Source organism: Dermacentor andersoni, chromosome 6 (genome assembly GCF_023375885.2).
Source record: "Dermacentor andersoni chromosome 6, qqDerAnde1_hic_scaffold, whole genome shotgun sequence".
Classification (NCBI taxonomy): domain Eukaryota; kingdom Metazoa; phylum Arthropoda; class Arachnida; order Ixodida; family Ixodidae; genus Dermacentor; species Dermacentor andersoni.
Window position 1 is genome coordinate 140,025,959 of NC_092819.1, and position 17,215 is coordinate 140,043,173.

Here is a 17,215-nt window from a genome sequence, read left to right on the forward strand (position 1 = left end):
GAGGACACCTGATTACGCCGACCGGGATCTGCACGGCAAGAATTACCGTTTATGAACGGACTTACCCTGCCATCTTCGTTGTCCTCCAACAGTGTTCACGAGCCGTCATTCTCGGCATGGACTTCCTGAATCAACATGGCTCAGTCATCGACCTGAAGTCGAAATCGATAACGCTGTCACAAGATCAAGCGATACCGCCGGAGAGCTGTCGTAGTCACCACGCCTTGAGTGTGCTCGAAGATCAAGTGAGCATCCCGCCGCGCTCCAGCATTATAATTTCCGTCGGCACTGAAACACCCGCTGACGTAGAAGGCGTCATCGAGGGCGACCAACATCTACTGCTCGACCGTGAAATTTGCGTCGCAAGAGGGATCGCTCGACTTCACGGAGGGCAAGTGGAAGTTATGCTAACCAACTTCAGCCAAGAGTTCAAGCACATCAACAAGGGCACGACAATCGCATACATCGAGGAAATTGTGGAAACCAGCAATGCCTTTGTCCTCTCGGATTCAGCCGCATCTACCCCGATGAGCATTGTCCCCGAACCAGACTTCGACGTGAATCCAAGTCTTCCTATGAGTAAGCAGCAACAGATCAGAAGTCTTCTCCGACGATACAAAGACTGCTTTTCGACGTCATCGAGGATTCGACAAACACCAGTTGCAAAGCATCGCATAATAACCGAAGAGAGCGCTCGACCACTCCGCCAGAGCCCTTACCGAGTTTCGACGCGAGAACGTGAAGCTATTAGGCAACAAGTCGACGAAATGCTGCGCGACGACATCATCCAGCCGTCGAAAAGCCCGTGGGCCTCTCCTGTAGTCCTGGTAAAGAAAAAGGACGGAACCCTACGCTTCTGCGTCGATTATCGTCGACTGAACAAGATCACGAAGAAAGAAAAATACCCCCTCCTACAGATAGACGACGCATTGGATCGGCTCTGCAATGCTAAATACTTCTCATCGATGGACCTCTAGTCTGGCTACTGGCAAATAAAAGTCGACGAAAGAGATCGCTAAAAGACCGCCTTCATCACGCCAGACGGCCTCTGAGTTCAAGGTTATGTCATTTGGACTGTGCTCGGCGCCTGCAACGTTCCAGCGCGTAATGGACACGGTTTTAGGAGTATTTAATGGCAGACCTGTCTTGCTTACTTGGATGACATCGTCGTCTTCGCCGGAAATTTCGACGATCACCTTAGGCGGCTTGCGACAGTGTTAGAAGCCATCAAGTCATCAGGGCTCACTCTGAAGCCGGAAAAGTGCCGTTTCGCTTACGATGAGCTTTTGTTCCTAGGCCACGTGATCAGCAAATCAGGAGTACGCCCCGACCCAGAGAAGACAGCTGCCATCGCAAAGTTCCCGCAGCCAACCGACAAGAAGGCAGTGCGCAGATTCCTTGGCATGTGTGCCTACTATAGGCGCTTTGTCAAGGACTTTTCACGCATCGCGGAGCCGCTAACACATCTAACCAAATGTGATGTCGCGTTCAAGTGGGAAACGCCGCAGGCCAAGGCATTTCAAGAACTCAAACGACGCATGCAGTCGCCGCCGGTACTTGCACACTTCGACGAGGACGCCGATACCGAAATCCACACTGACGCCAGTAGCCTAGGCCTCGGTGCCGTCCTAGTCCAGAGGAAAGAAGGACTTGAAAGGGTGATATCGTATGCTAGCCGGTCGCTGTCAAAAGCGGAAAGCAACTATTCTACGACTGAAAAGGAATGCCTCGCCATCATTTGGGCTACAGCTAAATTCCGTCCTTACACTGTAAACACAAATGAGCCCATATGGGCGTTTTAACAGTTGATATGCCATTTTTCCCCCCTAGCTTAAAATGAGTACTCCCACGAGAAGAAGTAAAATAAGCTAGAACCATTATTGTACCCCCGACCCCATTTGATGGGGCATTGCGGTTGTAAAATGGGGGTTTTCAAGGAATAACGGTGGCGTAGGGGAAATTGAGACGAGCCAAACAGAGAAAGGAATAACTCAGCCATGACCAACAAGGCAGTCAGCCGCAGCGACAATTTCAGTAGGATTATTTCTGCAGTCAGATTCGAAATATCCCGCGCAATGTGTGTCGGCGCTGTTTTTCTGTTCGGAGTAGCCGCGCCTTGGTGCTGCAGAGGACGCCGAAGTCGGAACTACGCGCGGAGGAACACCAGCCTTCGGAGCGCGCGCGCGTGCGTTGAAAGCTGCGATCGAGCAGCCATTTGCCAGCGACGGCGCATTCTTCTACCGTGGTTGATGTTTCTCACTGCTTTGAACCCCCAAGACTCCACGGTAAGTGACTTTGAACGATTATTACATGTTCTATGAGTGTGCATGTGTTCTAAGTGAGGAGACGCGCTGATATGACTTATTGAAGGTCTCGGTACAACATGGCGCGACAGTTGGCCGTCCAGAACCATTTTGCACGATCACTGTGTTTCTTCGAGCTTTGTCGTAATCGAATCGACTTGAGTGCTCAGAGTCAAGCGAGTGTACTTAAAAATTAGAATTTTATATAATGAGGGACTTTGCCGCGTCTTTAATTGGGCGGATGTGAGCATTCGACATGATCCCCGAAGCGCAAGCCACTACCACAATAGTTACGTGCAGTGCGAGGTTAGCTAAGCTTCGCCGCCTAACCGCGGCCTGAAAATGTGGCGGCTCGTTAAGGGTTTACTGCGGTGCGCGTGTGTGAGTGTTTGTACAGCGATCATTTGAGCGAGAACCGGCGGCGCTTCTTTGTGCGCGGTATCTGCTAGCTGGCGCGTACGTGGCGCCAATCCCCTAGCTCGTGCGATTGTGTGCAGTAGGTCGCCCACTTAGCGCGCATTGTGCAGATTTGCCAGTACGCTCCTTTCTATCGCCTGTGTCTCTTCGCACCCACGTCGTTGATTGTGCAGGCAGTGCGCGACTGCGGCACGCAGCATGTAGAGCCTGCGCCCGTCGACTTTGATCTACGGGCGTGAAATGTCGGCGGCGCGTTTGTGGTATTAAAAGCGTGTGGTGAGCTTCCAACGGCACTACGGGTGAACGCCGCATGAGCTGCCGGTCAGAGTATAAGAACCTCTTTATTGTTAGCGTACTGCTTGGCGGTAACAGGTGTCCTGCTTGGGTTCAGATTACTGGATACGCCGTCACTTGAACCTCGGCGGCCGGAGCAGGTGAGTACCAGTGGCGGCGGCACCTCGGCGGGCAGAAAACTGTGCCCGTGCCGTGACGAGATATATCAATTTACGCGATAGCATTGCCGGTGATAGGTCATACGGGCGCGTCGCTCCATGCCTGTGTTCTTTGCTGAGGCCGCCACTACGCCTGCGGTGCACTTACTAGGCTATATCTATATAGTCGATGCTTGTGCAATGTTGTTATTCAACAGCTGGCGCTGTGCTCTGGATACCTGAACTTGTTTAATGTTTAATTACTTTGCTGCTGTGCCACTGCGTATTGGGTACAGATATTTAGTATTGAATTCTAGGTGCCAAATTCACACAAAGAAGTTGCGCTTTTCAACTCAGGATCATATCACACATCACAGCGTCATCCTATATTGCACGAGTATTAATAACAAAATTTCTCTTGCTGGTGAAAAAAAAAAGGCAGACCGATCAACCTGTATCTGTGAGAAAAATGTGCTTCAAATCCGCCATTGTCTATAAAAAAAGGTACTACCTTGGTATTCAATGTCAGTAACACTCATAAGTTATGCATCCTTTTGTGTGAAATAATTTGTCTTAGAAGCCATTCATTGTAAGGGATCAGTAAACATCTCATAGCTTAAGTAGTGCATATGTGCATGAGTTGGGCAAAGGTATTGGTTTGTAAAGAGCAAAGCCATTAAGATATAAAATATTGGCAAGCTTAGTTTAACAATAAGCTGACGAATATACAAAACCTAATGTAGCAGCAGATGTTCTCCAAGATAAGCTTGTGACCAGCTTTTTTGTGTTCTGTGTGATCATTGTAGTGTCAAATTTTTCATTTTTATTTCAGGACTGCGGCTGCGGTCGTTTCATTGCCAACTGTGAGGATGAAGCAGCTTCATGGCCGGAGATCGGGTGCCTCCCATCAGTTTCCCTTTTCAGCAATAGAGGCCTTGGTATGCTCTTACCTAGAGTTTGCTTTTTTTACCCTGTATGTTTTGAGCGCAATGGCTAGTTTAGCGGCATTACTTAGAGTGATTGGTGTGACACCTGTTCCATAGGAGGTATGCAGGCTATCCCACGTAACTTTAGCAAACTTTTAAAAATATGAATATGCCACCTAGCTGCACAGAACCTATGTAATGTTGTTTCCTGTCTCTTGGAAATACTTGGATTTGCTGCATTTTGCCTAATTACCTAATTAGTCTTAATCAATTAATTAACTTCTCAAATGTAATTAGATAAAAAGTCTTAATTATAAAATTGTAGAGCAACGTGAAAATTTCCCAGTACAGCTATCTGTGGCTCAATATGTGCTACATAATGTGTTTTTAGAGCATGAAAGAAGCCTGAGAATCTCGCAAAGTGCCTTGAGTATGTTTCTGTGTGACAGCGCCTGTGTTGTGTTCTTCCTTCAGTCCTCGTCTCTTGCGCTGTACTAACAGTCGACCTCGAGTGGCCATTCCCGTGGCAGTCTTGCATGTATTGAGTGCTTGCCCTGTATAGGCATGTGTGTTTCCAGTAAGAAAAAAATACTGAAGGAGCCCAACGTGATGTATTTCAGGACAAGTGTATGGTGTAAATTACTATGTGACAATAAAATAAACTGAAACAAGACTTCACAGTAGAGGTATGCAGGTGTGTGCATCAGCATAATGACGAAAACCTCATGCAAGTTTCGAAAAATATTTATTAAGTTAGTTTCTGTCATTCTTCTCTGTCACATTATTATTGCAAAAATGTGCTCTCTAGTATTGCACAATTAAAAATACAGTTCAAATACATCATTTGCTGGAACCTTGACATTCATAGCAACATAGAGAGGAATGGTTAAAAATTTGCTTTGCTTCTCTGACCTTCATTTTAGGTCCTTCTCATGTTTGCTAAGCTTCTTAAACTATCATAGACCCCTTCCAGGGTTTACAGGCAGCTTGAGCACATTGTGCCAGATTGTGGAGAAGCTGCAGAGGTCGCAGTGTGTATAGTGGTGTCCGGTAAATGCAAGTTTATTGCAAGATGCATTATGCTCAGTACCAATTATATTAAGTTATAATTTTAGCAAAAATCTGTTTTCCAGATATATATCAATGTGTCTCCAAAGAACTGCACTTTTTAAAAGAGTTGCTCATTCTCTGTCTACTGTTCGGTGTTGTTAAATGCATGTATGTTGGACAGCATAGTACTTGGCCTTCAGCTGAAGGTAGTAGTGTAGGTAATAGGTAGTAGTGTAGCAGTAGAGTGGCAGCAGTAGTAGCTTTATGCATGTGCATAAAGCTGCAGTAAGCCAAATGTGAAAAGATAAGGGCTAATACGATACAGCCACGTAGCAAAATTTACACAAGCAAACTGTTTGATGCAATCCCTAGGGAAGTAAGCAAAAATATAAGAATGTGCTTATATGATAAACAATACCTATGTTTCAGGCGCATGGCCTTCTACCGCCATATTCCATAACAGTTCATTATTTAACACTTTAAAACTACTTGCCCTGTTTATGTCTAACTGCTCTAAATTCGAAAATTTTCATTGATTGCACTATGAAGGTTTTGGCCGTGGCTTAAGTTACTGCCAGAATTAAATTTATAGTTGTGGCCGTCCTATGTGTGATAACAAAAAGCCATTTTGGAACCAGGTGACTGTTATGCAGTATGCTAAGTGTGCATATTAGAACAGCCACTTATATTTTCATTGTAACCATGTATTAAGTATGTATGTACACATCTCGAAGCCATAGACTGTGTACTCTTAATTGGAGGTGTTATTGTGTGGAGTAGGTATTTTTGTAAGCATTGTCTAGAATTTGCACTACATTAAGGTGTAGTGAAGCCAAGCGAAAAATATTGACAAAATGGCTAAAGTACATTCTTAAGAGTATTAAGCGCACTTAGATGACTTTACAGCATGTAGTAAAACAAGAATGGGAACTGAAGTGCTTAATTTTTGTTCATTATTACCATATGGCACCAACATGCAATGAAGACAAAAGAGGAAGAGAAGTGAAGTGCACTAAAGGGCAACTCGCTCCTGATGGGAGCTGCATTCACATCTACATGATGCATGCAATCTTTGAGTTATAGCAGCAGCTAACCACCTGTTCACATTGTTGCACATTTGTATTGTTTATGTACTAAGTCTGGCCCTGGAAGTGTTAAGCAGTGCCACTTGTGGCATTGGTGCTGCATGCAAGACATCCTTCTAACCACAGGTGTTATGTATTATGTAAACCTAAGTTCTTTTAAATTCATGTAACCCACAAAAGTTACATTTGAGAGGATGTGCCATATTTGCCACCATTGCCATGAGTAGCATTGGCTGACAGTCACAGGGCGAGACGTTAACCTTGCTCAGCTATTATGCAAAACTATTTTACATACAAATGTGGTAATTAGTATACATGCCGAAAGCCTCACAGAATAAAATTTTTTATTCGCATCTTACAACGATTGTTATTTTGCTTTAACTCAGGAGGCCTTTCTACCTGCGTTGCATCCTGTGGCTGGACCACTCCAACGATCTCGGCGGAATCGTTACACAGGTGTGTTCTTTTGTGATTCTCAGTACTGATATTTTCTAGTTTACGTTCAATGTAAATGCACAGATCAAATGAAAAACAGGTTAAAAGATGAGCTCACAGGCACTGTATCCAAATGTTTGTTAGGAAGGAAAATCTTTTTTACAAGTTGTCGTTATAGCAACACAAGAGAGTGTGTACATCACACCACCAGTACCTAGCAAGCAACAGCATTATACCGTAGAAGAAGCCAAAACATCAGGCGAAAACCTGTACTAAACTAGAAACTGTATTAAGACCTTTTCGAGGCTTAAACTATTTCTTGGGTTACTCTGTCTAATTGCTTGAACTGAACTGACGTGTCCTGCAAAACAGTTTGCAGTCGCATTTGATACAATCTGCAGCAAAATATGAACAAAGGGCTGCAATACTCTAAGGGCCTACTATTGAAGTTGCAACCAGTCTTCCCAGTGTACTGCAGCCTCAGGAACATGAAATGTGGTACACTGTACCACATGCACACACAACAAATTTTAATCCATGGGCATCTGTACACTGTGCTTGTGCAGGACTGTGCAACTGGCTGTTTCTTCGTGACTGAAACAGCTACGTACATCAAGACTGTATTGGGAAGCCACCATTTTTTTCAGTCAGTGTAACAGTCCATAAACATATGGATTTCCATGAGCATTTTGTCTGCCACACTTTTCTTTGTCGTTTTTTGTGCACTCCAGCTTTTATGGCTGCAAGACACTTCAGGCTGGCTGAAGAGACAGTGGTAGCCTAGTAGGTGGTCTCACAAAGTTGTTACTTTGATTTTTAAGAGCCGACTTGCTTTTGACAATGCTGAATAACACATCAAAAGGCACGGGATTATTGACAAGGTTAGAATGACTTTGAAAGAAGTTTAAGGCTTCTTTTTAACTCTGATCTGTCTGCTGAGACCAAATCATGTCAGCTTTTAATGAAGCAATGTTCAGGTTGGAAAGCTGCAAGGCTGTGTGGGTACTCAAACACCATCATTGCTTCATATAGCTGAAGTTGCTGTGACATCAAGGCAGAAGCAAATGACATGGCAAAGGAAAGGTTGGTCGACAAAGGACTCATTGGCAATTATGTAGGTTCAAGGGCTATTGCACTGAGTAAGAAAATGTGTTCCTGATACAGCATGAACAGTGTTAATGCTGAAGAACAAACTGGCACCATCTCCCCAGTCCTACACAAGCACGTGCATAGAAAGGGATGCCTGTTGGCCTTAAGGGCCACCACTGGAAGGATCACCTGCTATCGCTATGACATAGAATGTGACATCAGATGACTATGACTATAGTTCACACCTTTGCTGCAGCTCGCTGGCTGGGCAATTGAAGCCTTGATTGTAAGGATGAAAAGTTTCAATCACAAGGTGGCAATTTAGTTGCCAACTCTTACAGCATGGTTCACTACTCAGTGCTGCAGTGCTGGACGTATTTGACCAAGCCTGGTGCGAGTTCTCATGAGTACCCATGTTCAAGCTGCCGCTAGATACTTAGTTGATGAAGTCACTGCAAATGAAATTTGGTCATCGAAAGAGTCATGAAAACGATGCACACAAGGCTTGTAGCGTGCTTACTTGGTATGACCTCAGTCAAGACACCCTGTGTAGAGATGCTGACAAAAGTGCAGCAGAAGTGTGGATTGAGGAGACAAAAATATAAGCTGTTCAAGTTCCACATATAACAAACTGATAATAAATCGCCGTTCAGCAAGAACTCCGGCAAAAGGGGCAAGCCGCACTCCCCACAACGAATGCTATAAAAACAGTACTGTTATTGCAGCAAAATTGCCTATAGCTCTTTTGATAGCTTGATAGCTGGTAGCTGGTAGCTACTTGGTGGTAGCACTTGATAGCTGGTATCACACAATGTTTTCTATTCCACGGAAATATTCCAGCACGTGGGGGCCACAATTCTCCTAGAGGCCAATACAGACACAGGTTGCCAGCAAGCATGGACTAAAGATTTTTCCGTTTGCATTGATGTAGTCTACCACATTTTGTTTTCTTGGGTGCACAGTCACACTGGGGTAACAATTTTCTGCCTGAATATTCATCGCAGGGAGCACTGCAGCCAGCTAAAGCGAGTTTTTTGTTCACACCTTGCCACAGATGTGACAAGATGTAGACTTGACCCATTTTTCTAGGCACATTTGTTGGGTTCAAGAAAGAACACAGAGTAGCTTAAAAACTTTATTCCTTCTAGATTTAAGGCGTGGGGCCAGGTATTAACCATTGTTTTAAGAATTTTACCAAACCGGGAAAGATTCTTTCTTGAAAGTCTTCTCATATCAGCTTGATACAGTCCCTGGCTTAGTATGGGTGCATGTGCTGTGGCTTTGTTTTAGTCTGTTTAAAAGGTCGTTTTTCTTTTGAGTGTTCCAGTCGCAAAGAAATCACAAATATATTTTGATTTCAGGAACCCTTGTGACATTACACAATTCCTTTACATGTTGCAACCAAGCTTATTTTTTAAACACATGCCTTTCTTTCAGCATGAAAAAAACATCTTAGATGAAACAAGGCAAAAATGGCTGCTTATGCATTTGTACGATATTCCAACTGAGAGGGGTGAAAAGTAATAAAATGTTCTACTTTCATAATTTTTCTACCATGTGTACAACATTTCTTAATAGGCATGAAGCAAATTCACTTTTATCACTAGCCTATTACAGAAACAAAAAATGACAAACTGAGCTTTTAAGGGGGCCCTCAGAAGGGCCCAGTCCGTGCGTCTTCTTTTCTAGCGCCATGGCTGTGAGCGCATCTGAGCACATCTGCAGCCTGCACACCCTGTTCTAGAGGTGATCTGCTGCGTGTGGAAAGACTAGACGTGCTGATATGGCGTGGTATTATGTGCACAGTCTTCCCATGTGTTTAGTACACGGGGTTGCATAATCTGTAGTTTCAGAGATGCATTGAAGTTTGAGACAGACAAAGCATTCGCCTCCACTGCCAGCACTTTTCATGATAGTGTCGTTCCACTGTGTGTGGCAGTATCAAAGAGGACAGGGTGGATGCGAAAGCAAGGCTGGGTTTGCTTCATGCTACCTATGTGAAGGTATCGTTAACACACCGTGAAACCGTATCTTTGGTCGCTGACTCTCAAATTCAAAATTTTTTTCTCATTCAGATTTGTGTTTTCTCACTGCGGCCCTTTCCGTGGGAAAACAATCCATTTGCAAATGTACTTATTTGACTAAACGGTCGAATCTGAGTACAACAAACCAAATCGCTGATTTTAGTGCATTCGTTATGTTGGGGTTCCTTTGTATATGACTCCAGAAAAAGCCGACCATTGTCTGCTCACACTCCGCCGTGCCCGTCCATATAGGAATAAACTTAATTTTGGTTGGCCACGATGCTTATCGGTGTAGTAGCTGTCGTGTGTCCACCCATACACATTTTGTTGACTTCCCGAAAACCTCAAAGAACAGCTGTATTTTGCTTATGTGCATTCACTAATCAAATAAGTACATGTTTGCTAGAATCCCCATAATATTGCGTCAGCTGGTCTGCTTGAAAATGTTCAAAATATGGCAGTTAGATTTGTAATAGGAAGTCATACTAAAAGGCTTTGTATTACTAAGAGTAAGGGTAAGCTGCAATGGCAGGATTTAAAAGACTGGGAAATCTCTTCAGTTAAAATTATTTCAAGCATATACTGTTCCAAACATGTAGAGATAGAGAAATTCATATCAGGCTATCATCATACCTCACAAGAAAGAGATTACACTAAAAAGGTTTATTAATTTCCTTTTACTTATAGGTGATGCCTCACATTGTTTTTTCCTTGGACCAAAGGGGCTGCAAGGTTTTTCAGCCTACAATTGTTTGCATAGTTTTGAAAGATAATTCCCTCCCTGCTTTGTGTGCTTGATTTGAATGTAAGTTACATTACACAGAATGTATACCCCCCCTGCAATGCCAGTACAGGCGAAGCAGGCACTAAATGAATAACCACGCAAGGATTTTGGAGCGAGCAAAAATGGCATGTGCAATAGATATGCGTAGATGTCCCGTTTGTGTTGCTGTCAAACAAGAAATTGGGATATCGAGGAACTGAGCAAAGTAACTACATGTGTGCTTGCCAAACTATAGCTGTCATTTACACCTTGATTGTGACTTAGCTACCAAAAGAAGTTTTTTTGTCTTGTTCTTTTTCTGTTAAAATGTACTTTTTTCTTTGTCTACTTTCATTTGGGTTTTTGTAGCTATATTGTGCACATGTGACCAATAATGCCGTGTGGAAGTTAGTGGTTGTTGGTATTCCTCACTGCCTGTCGTTTGTTCAATGTGTGTACTAAAGTCAATAGAGCACCAACCAGTATAAACCAGTGTGTTGAATTTGTTTTCTTGTTTTAGTACAAATGATCTGACTGGTTATGTGCCCAAATAAACAATTAGATTATGATAACAAAGTTCATCAGAACATGTCATGCATTTTACTTATAATTACCCTATTTCAACTGCAGAACCCACATATTAAGGCATGTAGATTTAAGTAGAACAAGTCTTTTTGCAATCCTTAGTTCTGAATAGGTGAGAGCAGTGCTAAGGACACAAAGTGAGTCCACATAGATAAATGGCATGGTGCAATGTGCACTGACTAATAATTGATGTGCTTTTGCAACAGACAAGCAAATAAATATCCAGTAATGCCTTGTCAAAGGCACGAAAGCACATAAAGAGGCAGGGGGTGGTCAGATACAAATGTGCCGTGGTTTCAGGTTTGTTAACAAGCATACCACTTTTCTGTAACTTCTGAGAACAGGTGCTGCGCTGACACATTATTCTTTTTTTTGCTTGTTATTTTGTGGGATTTGATTAGTTTCTGGGTTAATGGTTGCTGCTTTCGCTAACATGTTGCACTTATGAAATTTGGGCTGTCATCTGCACTGTTTACAGTGTATGTACTCTTATGGTCACATTATAGTGGTGCTTAATCGTGAAGGCTCTCATTCAAATATAAGCTTGTCTGGTCTACATATGCTTTCCTTCATGCCAAAGGAATAAGATATACTATGTTTGTGTCAGAAGGAAAAAAACTGAGACTGGTGTCTATTATTGCACATAAATCTATGCTTAGTTGCGTTAACATTTTTGCGTAATTTCAACAACTTATTTAGTGCATTTTTGTAACATTCACACTCTTTCTTATCCACTTAGGTGTAAGGAATAAAGGCAAAAAAGTAAAGCATTGCAGTGGATTTAACTTAATGCTCTTGATTCTTGTTACCTTCTTGATAGCTTTTCTATTTGGAAGAGCATATTTACAAAAGCATGTTTTTACCAAATAGGCTGCTGTTTGGGAGGCTTTGCAAGCACCACTATAACGTGACAAAAGCAGTGTGTGGCCATTTGGTTATATAAATTCTGGTGTAATGACACCACAAAAAGTAAACAAAGATATGTACGCACATGACACAAGCACCGGATCTCACTTCAAGCTTTAAAATAAGGAAACAGGCAATATTTAATAACAGGTGGAGACATGATGTGATGATATCTGTTAAAAGAAATTCTTTATGCAGTGCAACTAATGGATCACTGATACATTCGTCATACTTTTTAAATGTTGCAAGCCACAATTACCTTGCATGTTGTCAGGTCGTAATACCTGGCTACAACGCAAGTTTTGTGGAACACAGGACCGCAGTCACATTCTTTGCAGTATTCAACATTGTGTGATGGAGGATTGTTTCACACGGATGACTCATACTCCCTCAATTTCCCTGATTTCGCATTAATAGAGCATCCCATCTGTCCAATGTAGGCACGGCCTTATGATGGCAGCAGACTACACAACGCTTGCGGCCTAGCTCACTAGATGCATATTGTGCTTCAACCACAACCAACCTTTTCCTTTTTTTGGCTTCTGCCTTTTATTACAGCACAAAACTCTCCTAACAAGGGCCTGAGAAAACAATGATTTGCGCAACTAAATTAGGCATGAATATGGAATATAATGAATGAGATGAAGTAAAAAAGTGGTTGCAGTTGTTTCGTATGCATTTGTAATTTTCATGGGTAATTGTGTAGCTGGTCTCTACGGGCAAAAATTTTTTTTCTGTATGAAACATGTGATGAGAGATTTGCTCTGATGAGAAAAAAAGACAAGCCAGGAAAACAAATTAATTTGTTGCGTGCAGCACAATTTGCAGGCGGTGCACTGTGCAACGGAGGTTATGTACAGTCAGCCATTCCCATCCAGTCATGCTTGCATTGCATACACACATTGTATTAATTTGAGATTGCGGCTAATGAAGTTTGTGTGGAATAACTCTCATTCGCACATAGTGATGCACTGCAAAATAGATTGGTTCGTTCCTGTGTTCATCAAAACTCGTAGCCAGAAATTATGAGCAGATGTACATAAGATAATTAAGCTTTGCCAGATTAGCACGAAAAGGACAAATGCATCAGTCATTCTCAGTTACATTGCACAAAGAATTTGTTTTTGAATTAATGACATCACTTCCTGTCACTATGTGTTGTATATGATGTCTGTTTTCTTGTTAAAGCGAGACTTGAGGTTAGGCACTTGTGTCCTGCATGTCTTTGTCTTCGTTTGCTTCTGTGGTGCCATTACACCAGAATAAGTCCATGACAGGAGCTGCCAGTCTATGCATTGGGCTCAGTACGCCTGGCGGCCTGAATGTGACGAGTGCGAAGTAGCAGTAAGAACTTCAGAAGGGTAGAATTGTGTGTAGGTGGTGCATATTACAGTATGGTGAAGCGCTATAGATGGAACAGTGTGAGGCGAGACAGATGGGAAAGTGCTACAGACAACTGTGAATGTTTACTGGAAAGTTTCGCTGCAGTGGGACAATGCATGCGTTATCCTGGTGCAGCAAAATTTGCCAATGTTCATAGTTGTCAGTAGCACTTGCCCATCTACATTACACTTCACCGTACACTAGTAGCAGTAACAACAGCAACCAACTGACCCGAGCAATAATGAAAGCCCACAGAATTGCCAAATTGTAGGAGAAATGTTTCAGTGTAACACATGTTTTGTTAACTGACAAGCAAATGTCATACATGTCTGCGAACCGATGATCAGATGCATTTTTCATGCACATACATTATTTTGTACAACTGCTTCCTGCTTTGGTTTTTTATGGCTTTTAGGAAGCATTCCAAAGTACTTAACTGTTTGTCTGTTCTAAAATTGAATCTGTTCTCAGCCAGCACTATGTGGCATTACTGCATAAGCCCTTACTTCGTCAGTGTCCTTCGCACTGTTCCCAACTAAATATGAATAACCAAATAACCATGTTTTTAAATTTTCAGATTATGAAGAGAATGCTATTAATATGTATTTCATTAGAAAAATTTTCTCAATTTTAGGAAGAAGTCTGGCTGGCCCCAAGCCTGGTGCAAAATGAAGAAATGGCACTCCACATCAATTCATGTTTACTTGTCGTCATAACCAGTCTGTTAGCTTAATTTTTGGTTCTTTCTATTGAATTCTCAAGAAAGGTACCAACTCTGTCATTCATTGAAAACAAATTTTTGCACTTGGGGATGCAGCCATGCACAAAGCCTTTGAGCTCATTAATATCTTTATTTTTTAAAGAAAGTGCAGCTCCTGCGTGGAGCAATAGGTTGAATAAGACGAGGGTAAATGAAAAGATGGCGAAATTAGTCATCAACAGTTGTCCAACAAAGGAAGTCTCAAGCTGGAGGCAACATCTTTGCAAGAGAACCAAATGGCTCCAGCCTGAGACATTCGTTGTTCAACCTGGCAAGTCTCCTTCTCGAAATATTTCCTCTAGCCTGAGACCTATAGCCATTCCACCACCCTTGACCAACAATACACCTATACATTTGGTAACCCATGGAAAGGTAGCAAATTCACATTCAAGGAAAGGGAATGTAGTGTGCACCCTGGAAGGTAGCATGAACAGTATTTTATTTACTTAATGAAATGCAGATTTGCTATCCAATTACTTTATTTTGATCCCCGTTTTATAATTGGACAGCATGGTTCCTCGGAGAGAATAATAATTCGAAGCTTACACAATTTTGCTCCTTTATGTCCGTTAAATCTGTCCTGGTTGCTACACTATCAGCCCTGTCTGCAATTGCATAGCAGTGTTTTGAGCATGCATCCAAATTCAAAAGAATAGTTAGGCTTCTACCTCAGAATGTTTGCTACTGTGTTGCAGCTCGAATTCTATGTCTAGGTGGTCACTGTGATGCCATGTGCTTTTTAAATAAGACCAATATGCTATTTGAAGGGCAATTAAATGCAATCTCAAATGACCTCAGCTCGGGGAATGACACAATTGGAGGTCAATGTGATAAGGAGGATCTGATTTCTGAAAACAAGGCACTTAAACGGGAGAAAGCATGACTAATTTCGTCTAAAGATGCTGCTATTGGATATGATCAGGGAAGGTACTTGTTCGTGGCTGCATTTGCAACATGTTACATTGCTGGCTTTATATATTGCACTGGGTACAGTGAAATGTTGCTGCTTGCACAATATTCAACTAAACATGGTAGCCATGCTAATGTGTCCATGCAGAACACAACTCATCCACTATTATGGACTACAGTGGAACCTCAATAAACGAAAATCGCTTCGAAACTGCCGCTTAAATAGGACACCATCCTGATAATTGGTTGGCTCTCTGCAATGTCTCTCAGTAAATATAATGCCTGGTAAATGGAACCAATTTCCCTGGCACCTTGCGGCTCCATTTAAAGAGCACCCACTGTAAAAATATAGGGGGGATCGTGTTTGGAACTTTCGTAAATGTAGTCTTAAACAAAACCGCATTTCAGTGGGAGCGAAATGCAAAAGCACCCATGTACTTAGGTGCATGTTAAAGAACCCTAGGTTGTCCAAATTAATTCGGGGTTACTCGCTATGGCATGTGTCATAATCAGAAGGTGGGTTCTGGTTCGTAAAAGACAATAATTTTTAATAGCTTGCTCAGAAATCCAGCACTAAATTATGTAGCTCGTTTGTGATGAGTCCCAATTTCTTAATTTAGTACTTTGACATTTATCATATTTGTGTGCTAGTCCATGCAAAATACAACTGATCGGCCTCATTATACCAGCCACTGTTAATTAGGAATGGCTTAGTCAAGCAACTTAAACTTACAGCACGAACATCTAAGACGAACCACAAAAGGAAGATACGACACACACTGGTGCTAACAACTTCTTTATTTCTTCGTCGTCGATGCAATATAAACCCTAGGCCACACTACCGCGCAGGCACTCAGATTACATTACAGAGATCTGCCAAATTATCACATACGCAAGCGTAGGAAGTCAAATTCAGATGGATGCAGGGACAAAGATATCTTACTAATGCAATTATCGCCCTGCCTTTCTTGTGGTAGGCCTCTAAGGCAAGCCGCACATGCTCATTCTTGCTTTTGCCAAGAATCGACGTCCCATCAAGTTGTGCCTCACAATTGTTGCAAGAGTTTATATGCGCACCAAGGTGCGCTCCTCTATCTACATTTTTGTTTACTTGTTGCGCATGTTCCCTGAGTCGTTCATTGACGCAATGCCCTATCTAGCCAAGCTATGTCTTACCACATGAGAGTGAATGGTATAAACCACGCCGACCGCGCACAACACGTATGAAGCATCATGCCGAATTTGGCATCCTCCTCTGCCCTCTCCGCAGGTGCGGGAGCATAGCTTTAAAAGCTTGTTCGGTGCAGAAAACGCCAAAGGAACACTATGCCTGCAAGCAATTTTCTTGAGTTGATAGATGACCTTATGTGTTTAAGGGACCGCCCAGGGAACATGCACAAAAAGTAAACAAAAATGTAGATAGAAGAGTGCACATTGTTGCGCATATAAACTCTTGCAAAAATTGTGAGGCACGACTTGATGGGACGTCGATTCTTGGCAAAAGCATGAATGAGCTTGCGCCTTAGAGGCCTACCACATAAAAAGGCAAAATGATAATTGCATCAGTGACATAGCTTTGTCCCTGCACCCATCTGAATTTGAGTGCCTACGTTTGCATATGTGATAATTTGGGAGATCTCTGTAATGTAATGTGTGCGCCTGTGCAGTTGTATAGCCTAGGGCATATATATGCATCGACGACGAAGAAATAAAGAAGTTGTCAGTTAGCGCCAGCGTCTGTCGTATCTGCCTTTTGCGGTTCGTCTTAGGTGTTTGCGCTGTAAGTTTTAAGTTCAGAATTATGTACCAACTAGGCCAAATGAAGTTTTACTCTTAGTCAAGCGAGCTCAATATATAGTCTGTGCAAAAGTGTGGAGTGTCAGTACAAAGTAACAGTTCAAACACATGGCTCTGTAGTTACAGTTCAGTATGAAAGGAGATAAGATTTCTTAGCATTTCTTTCATTTACTAATTTCATTGTGTTAGGACATGTAGAATACTAGCAACTGGCATGCTTACAACGTACAGTGCTCTTTTTTAAAATCCAGACAATTGTTTTACTGGGGCAGAAATGTGCTTTCTTTTGGGCCCGGAAGTGAACATATTATATTTCTTACATTTGGTGTAAAATAAATTTTCTTCACTGTCA

General features: G+C 42.4%; 1 long non-coding RNA gene across 2 annotated transcripts; it reads left to right on the top strand.

The window, feature by feature from the left end:
- Positions 1–1,769: 1,769 nt before the first annotated feature.
- LOC129382753 (uncharacterized) lies at positions 1,770–17,215 on the top strand. 2 transcript variants are annotated; one of them, XR_011895289.1, is made up of 4 exons: positions 1,770–2,285; positions 3,984–4,089; positions 6,599–6,668; positions 14,032–17,215. It is a non-coding gene; the product is annotated as an uncharacterized lncRNA (long non-coding RNA). The 2 variants fall into 2 exon arrangements; XR_008610808.2 differs by lacking the exon at positions 1,770–2,285 and adding an exon at positions 2,531–3,154.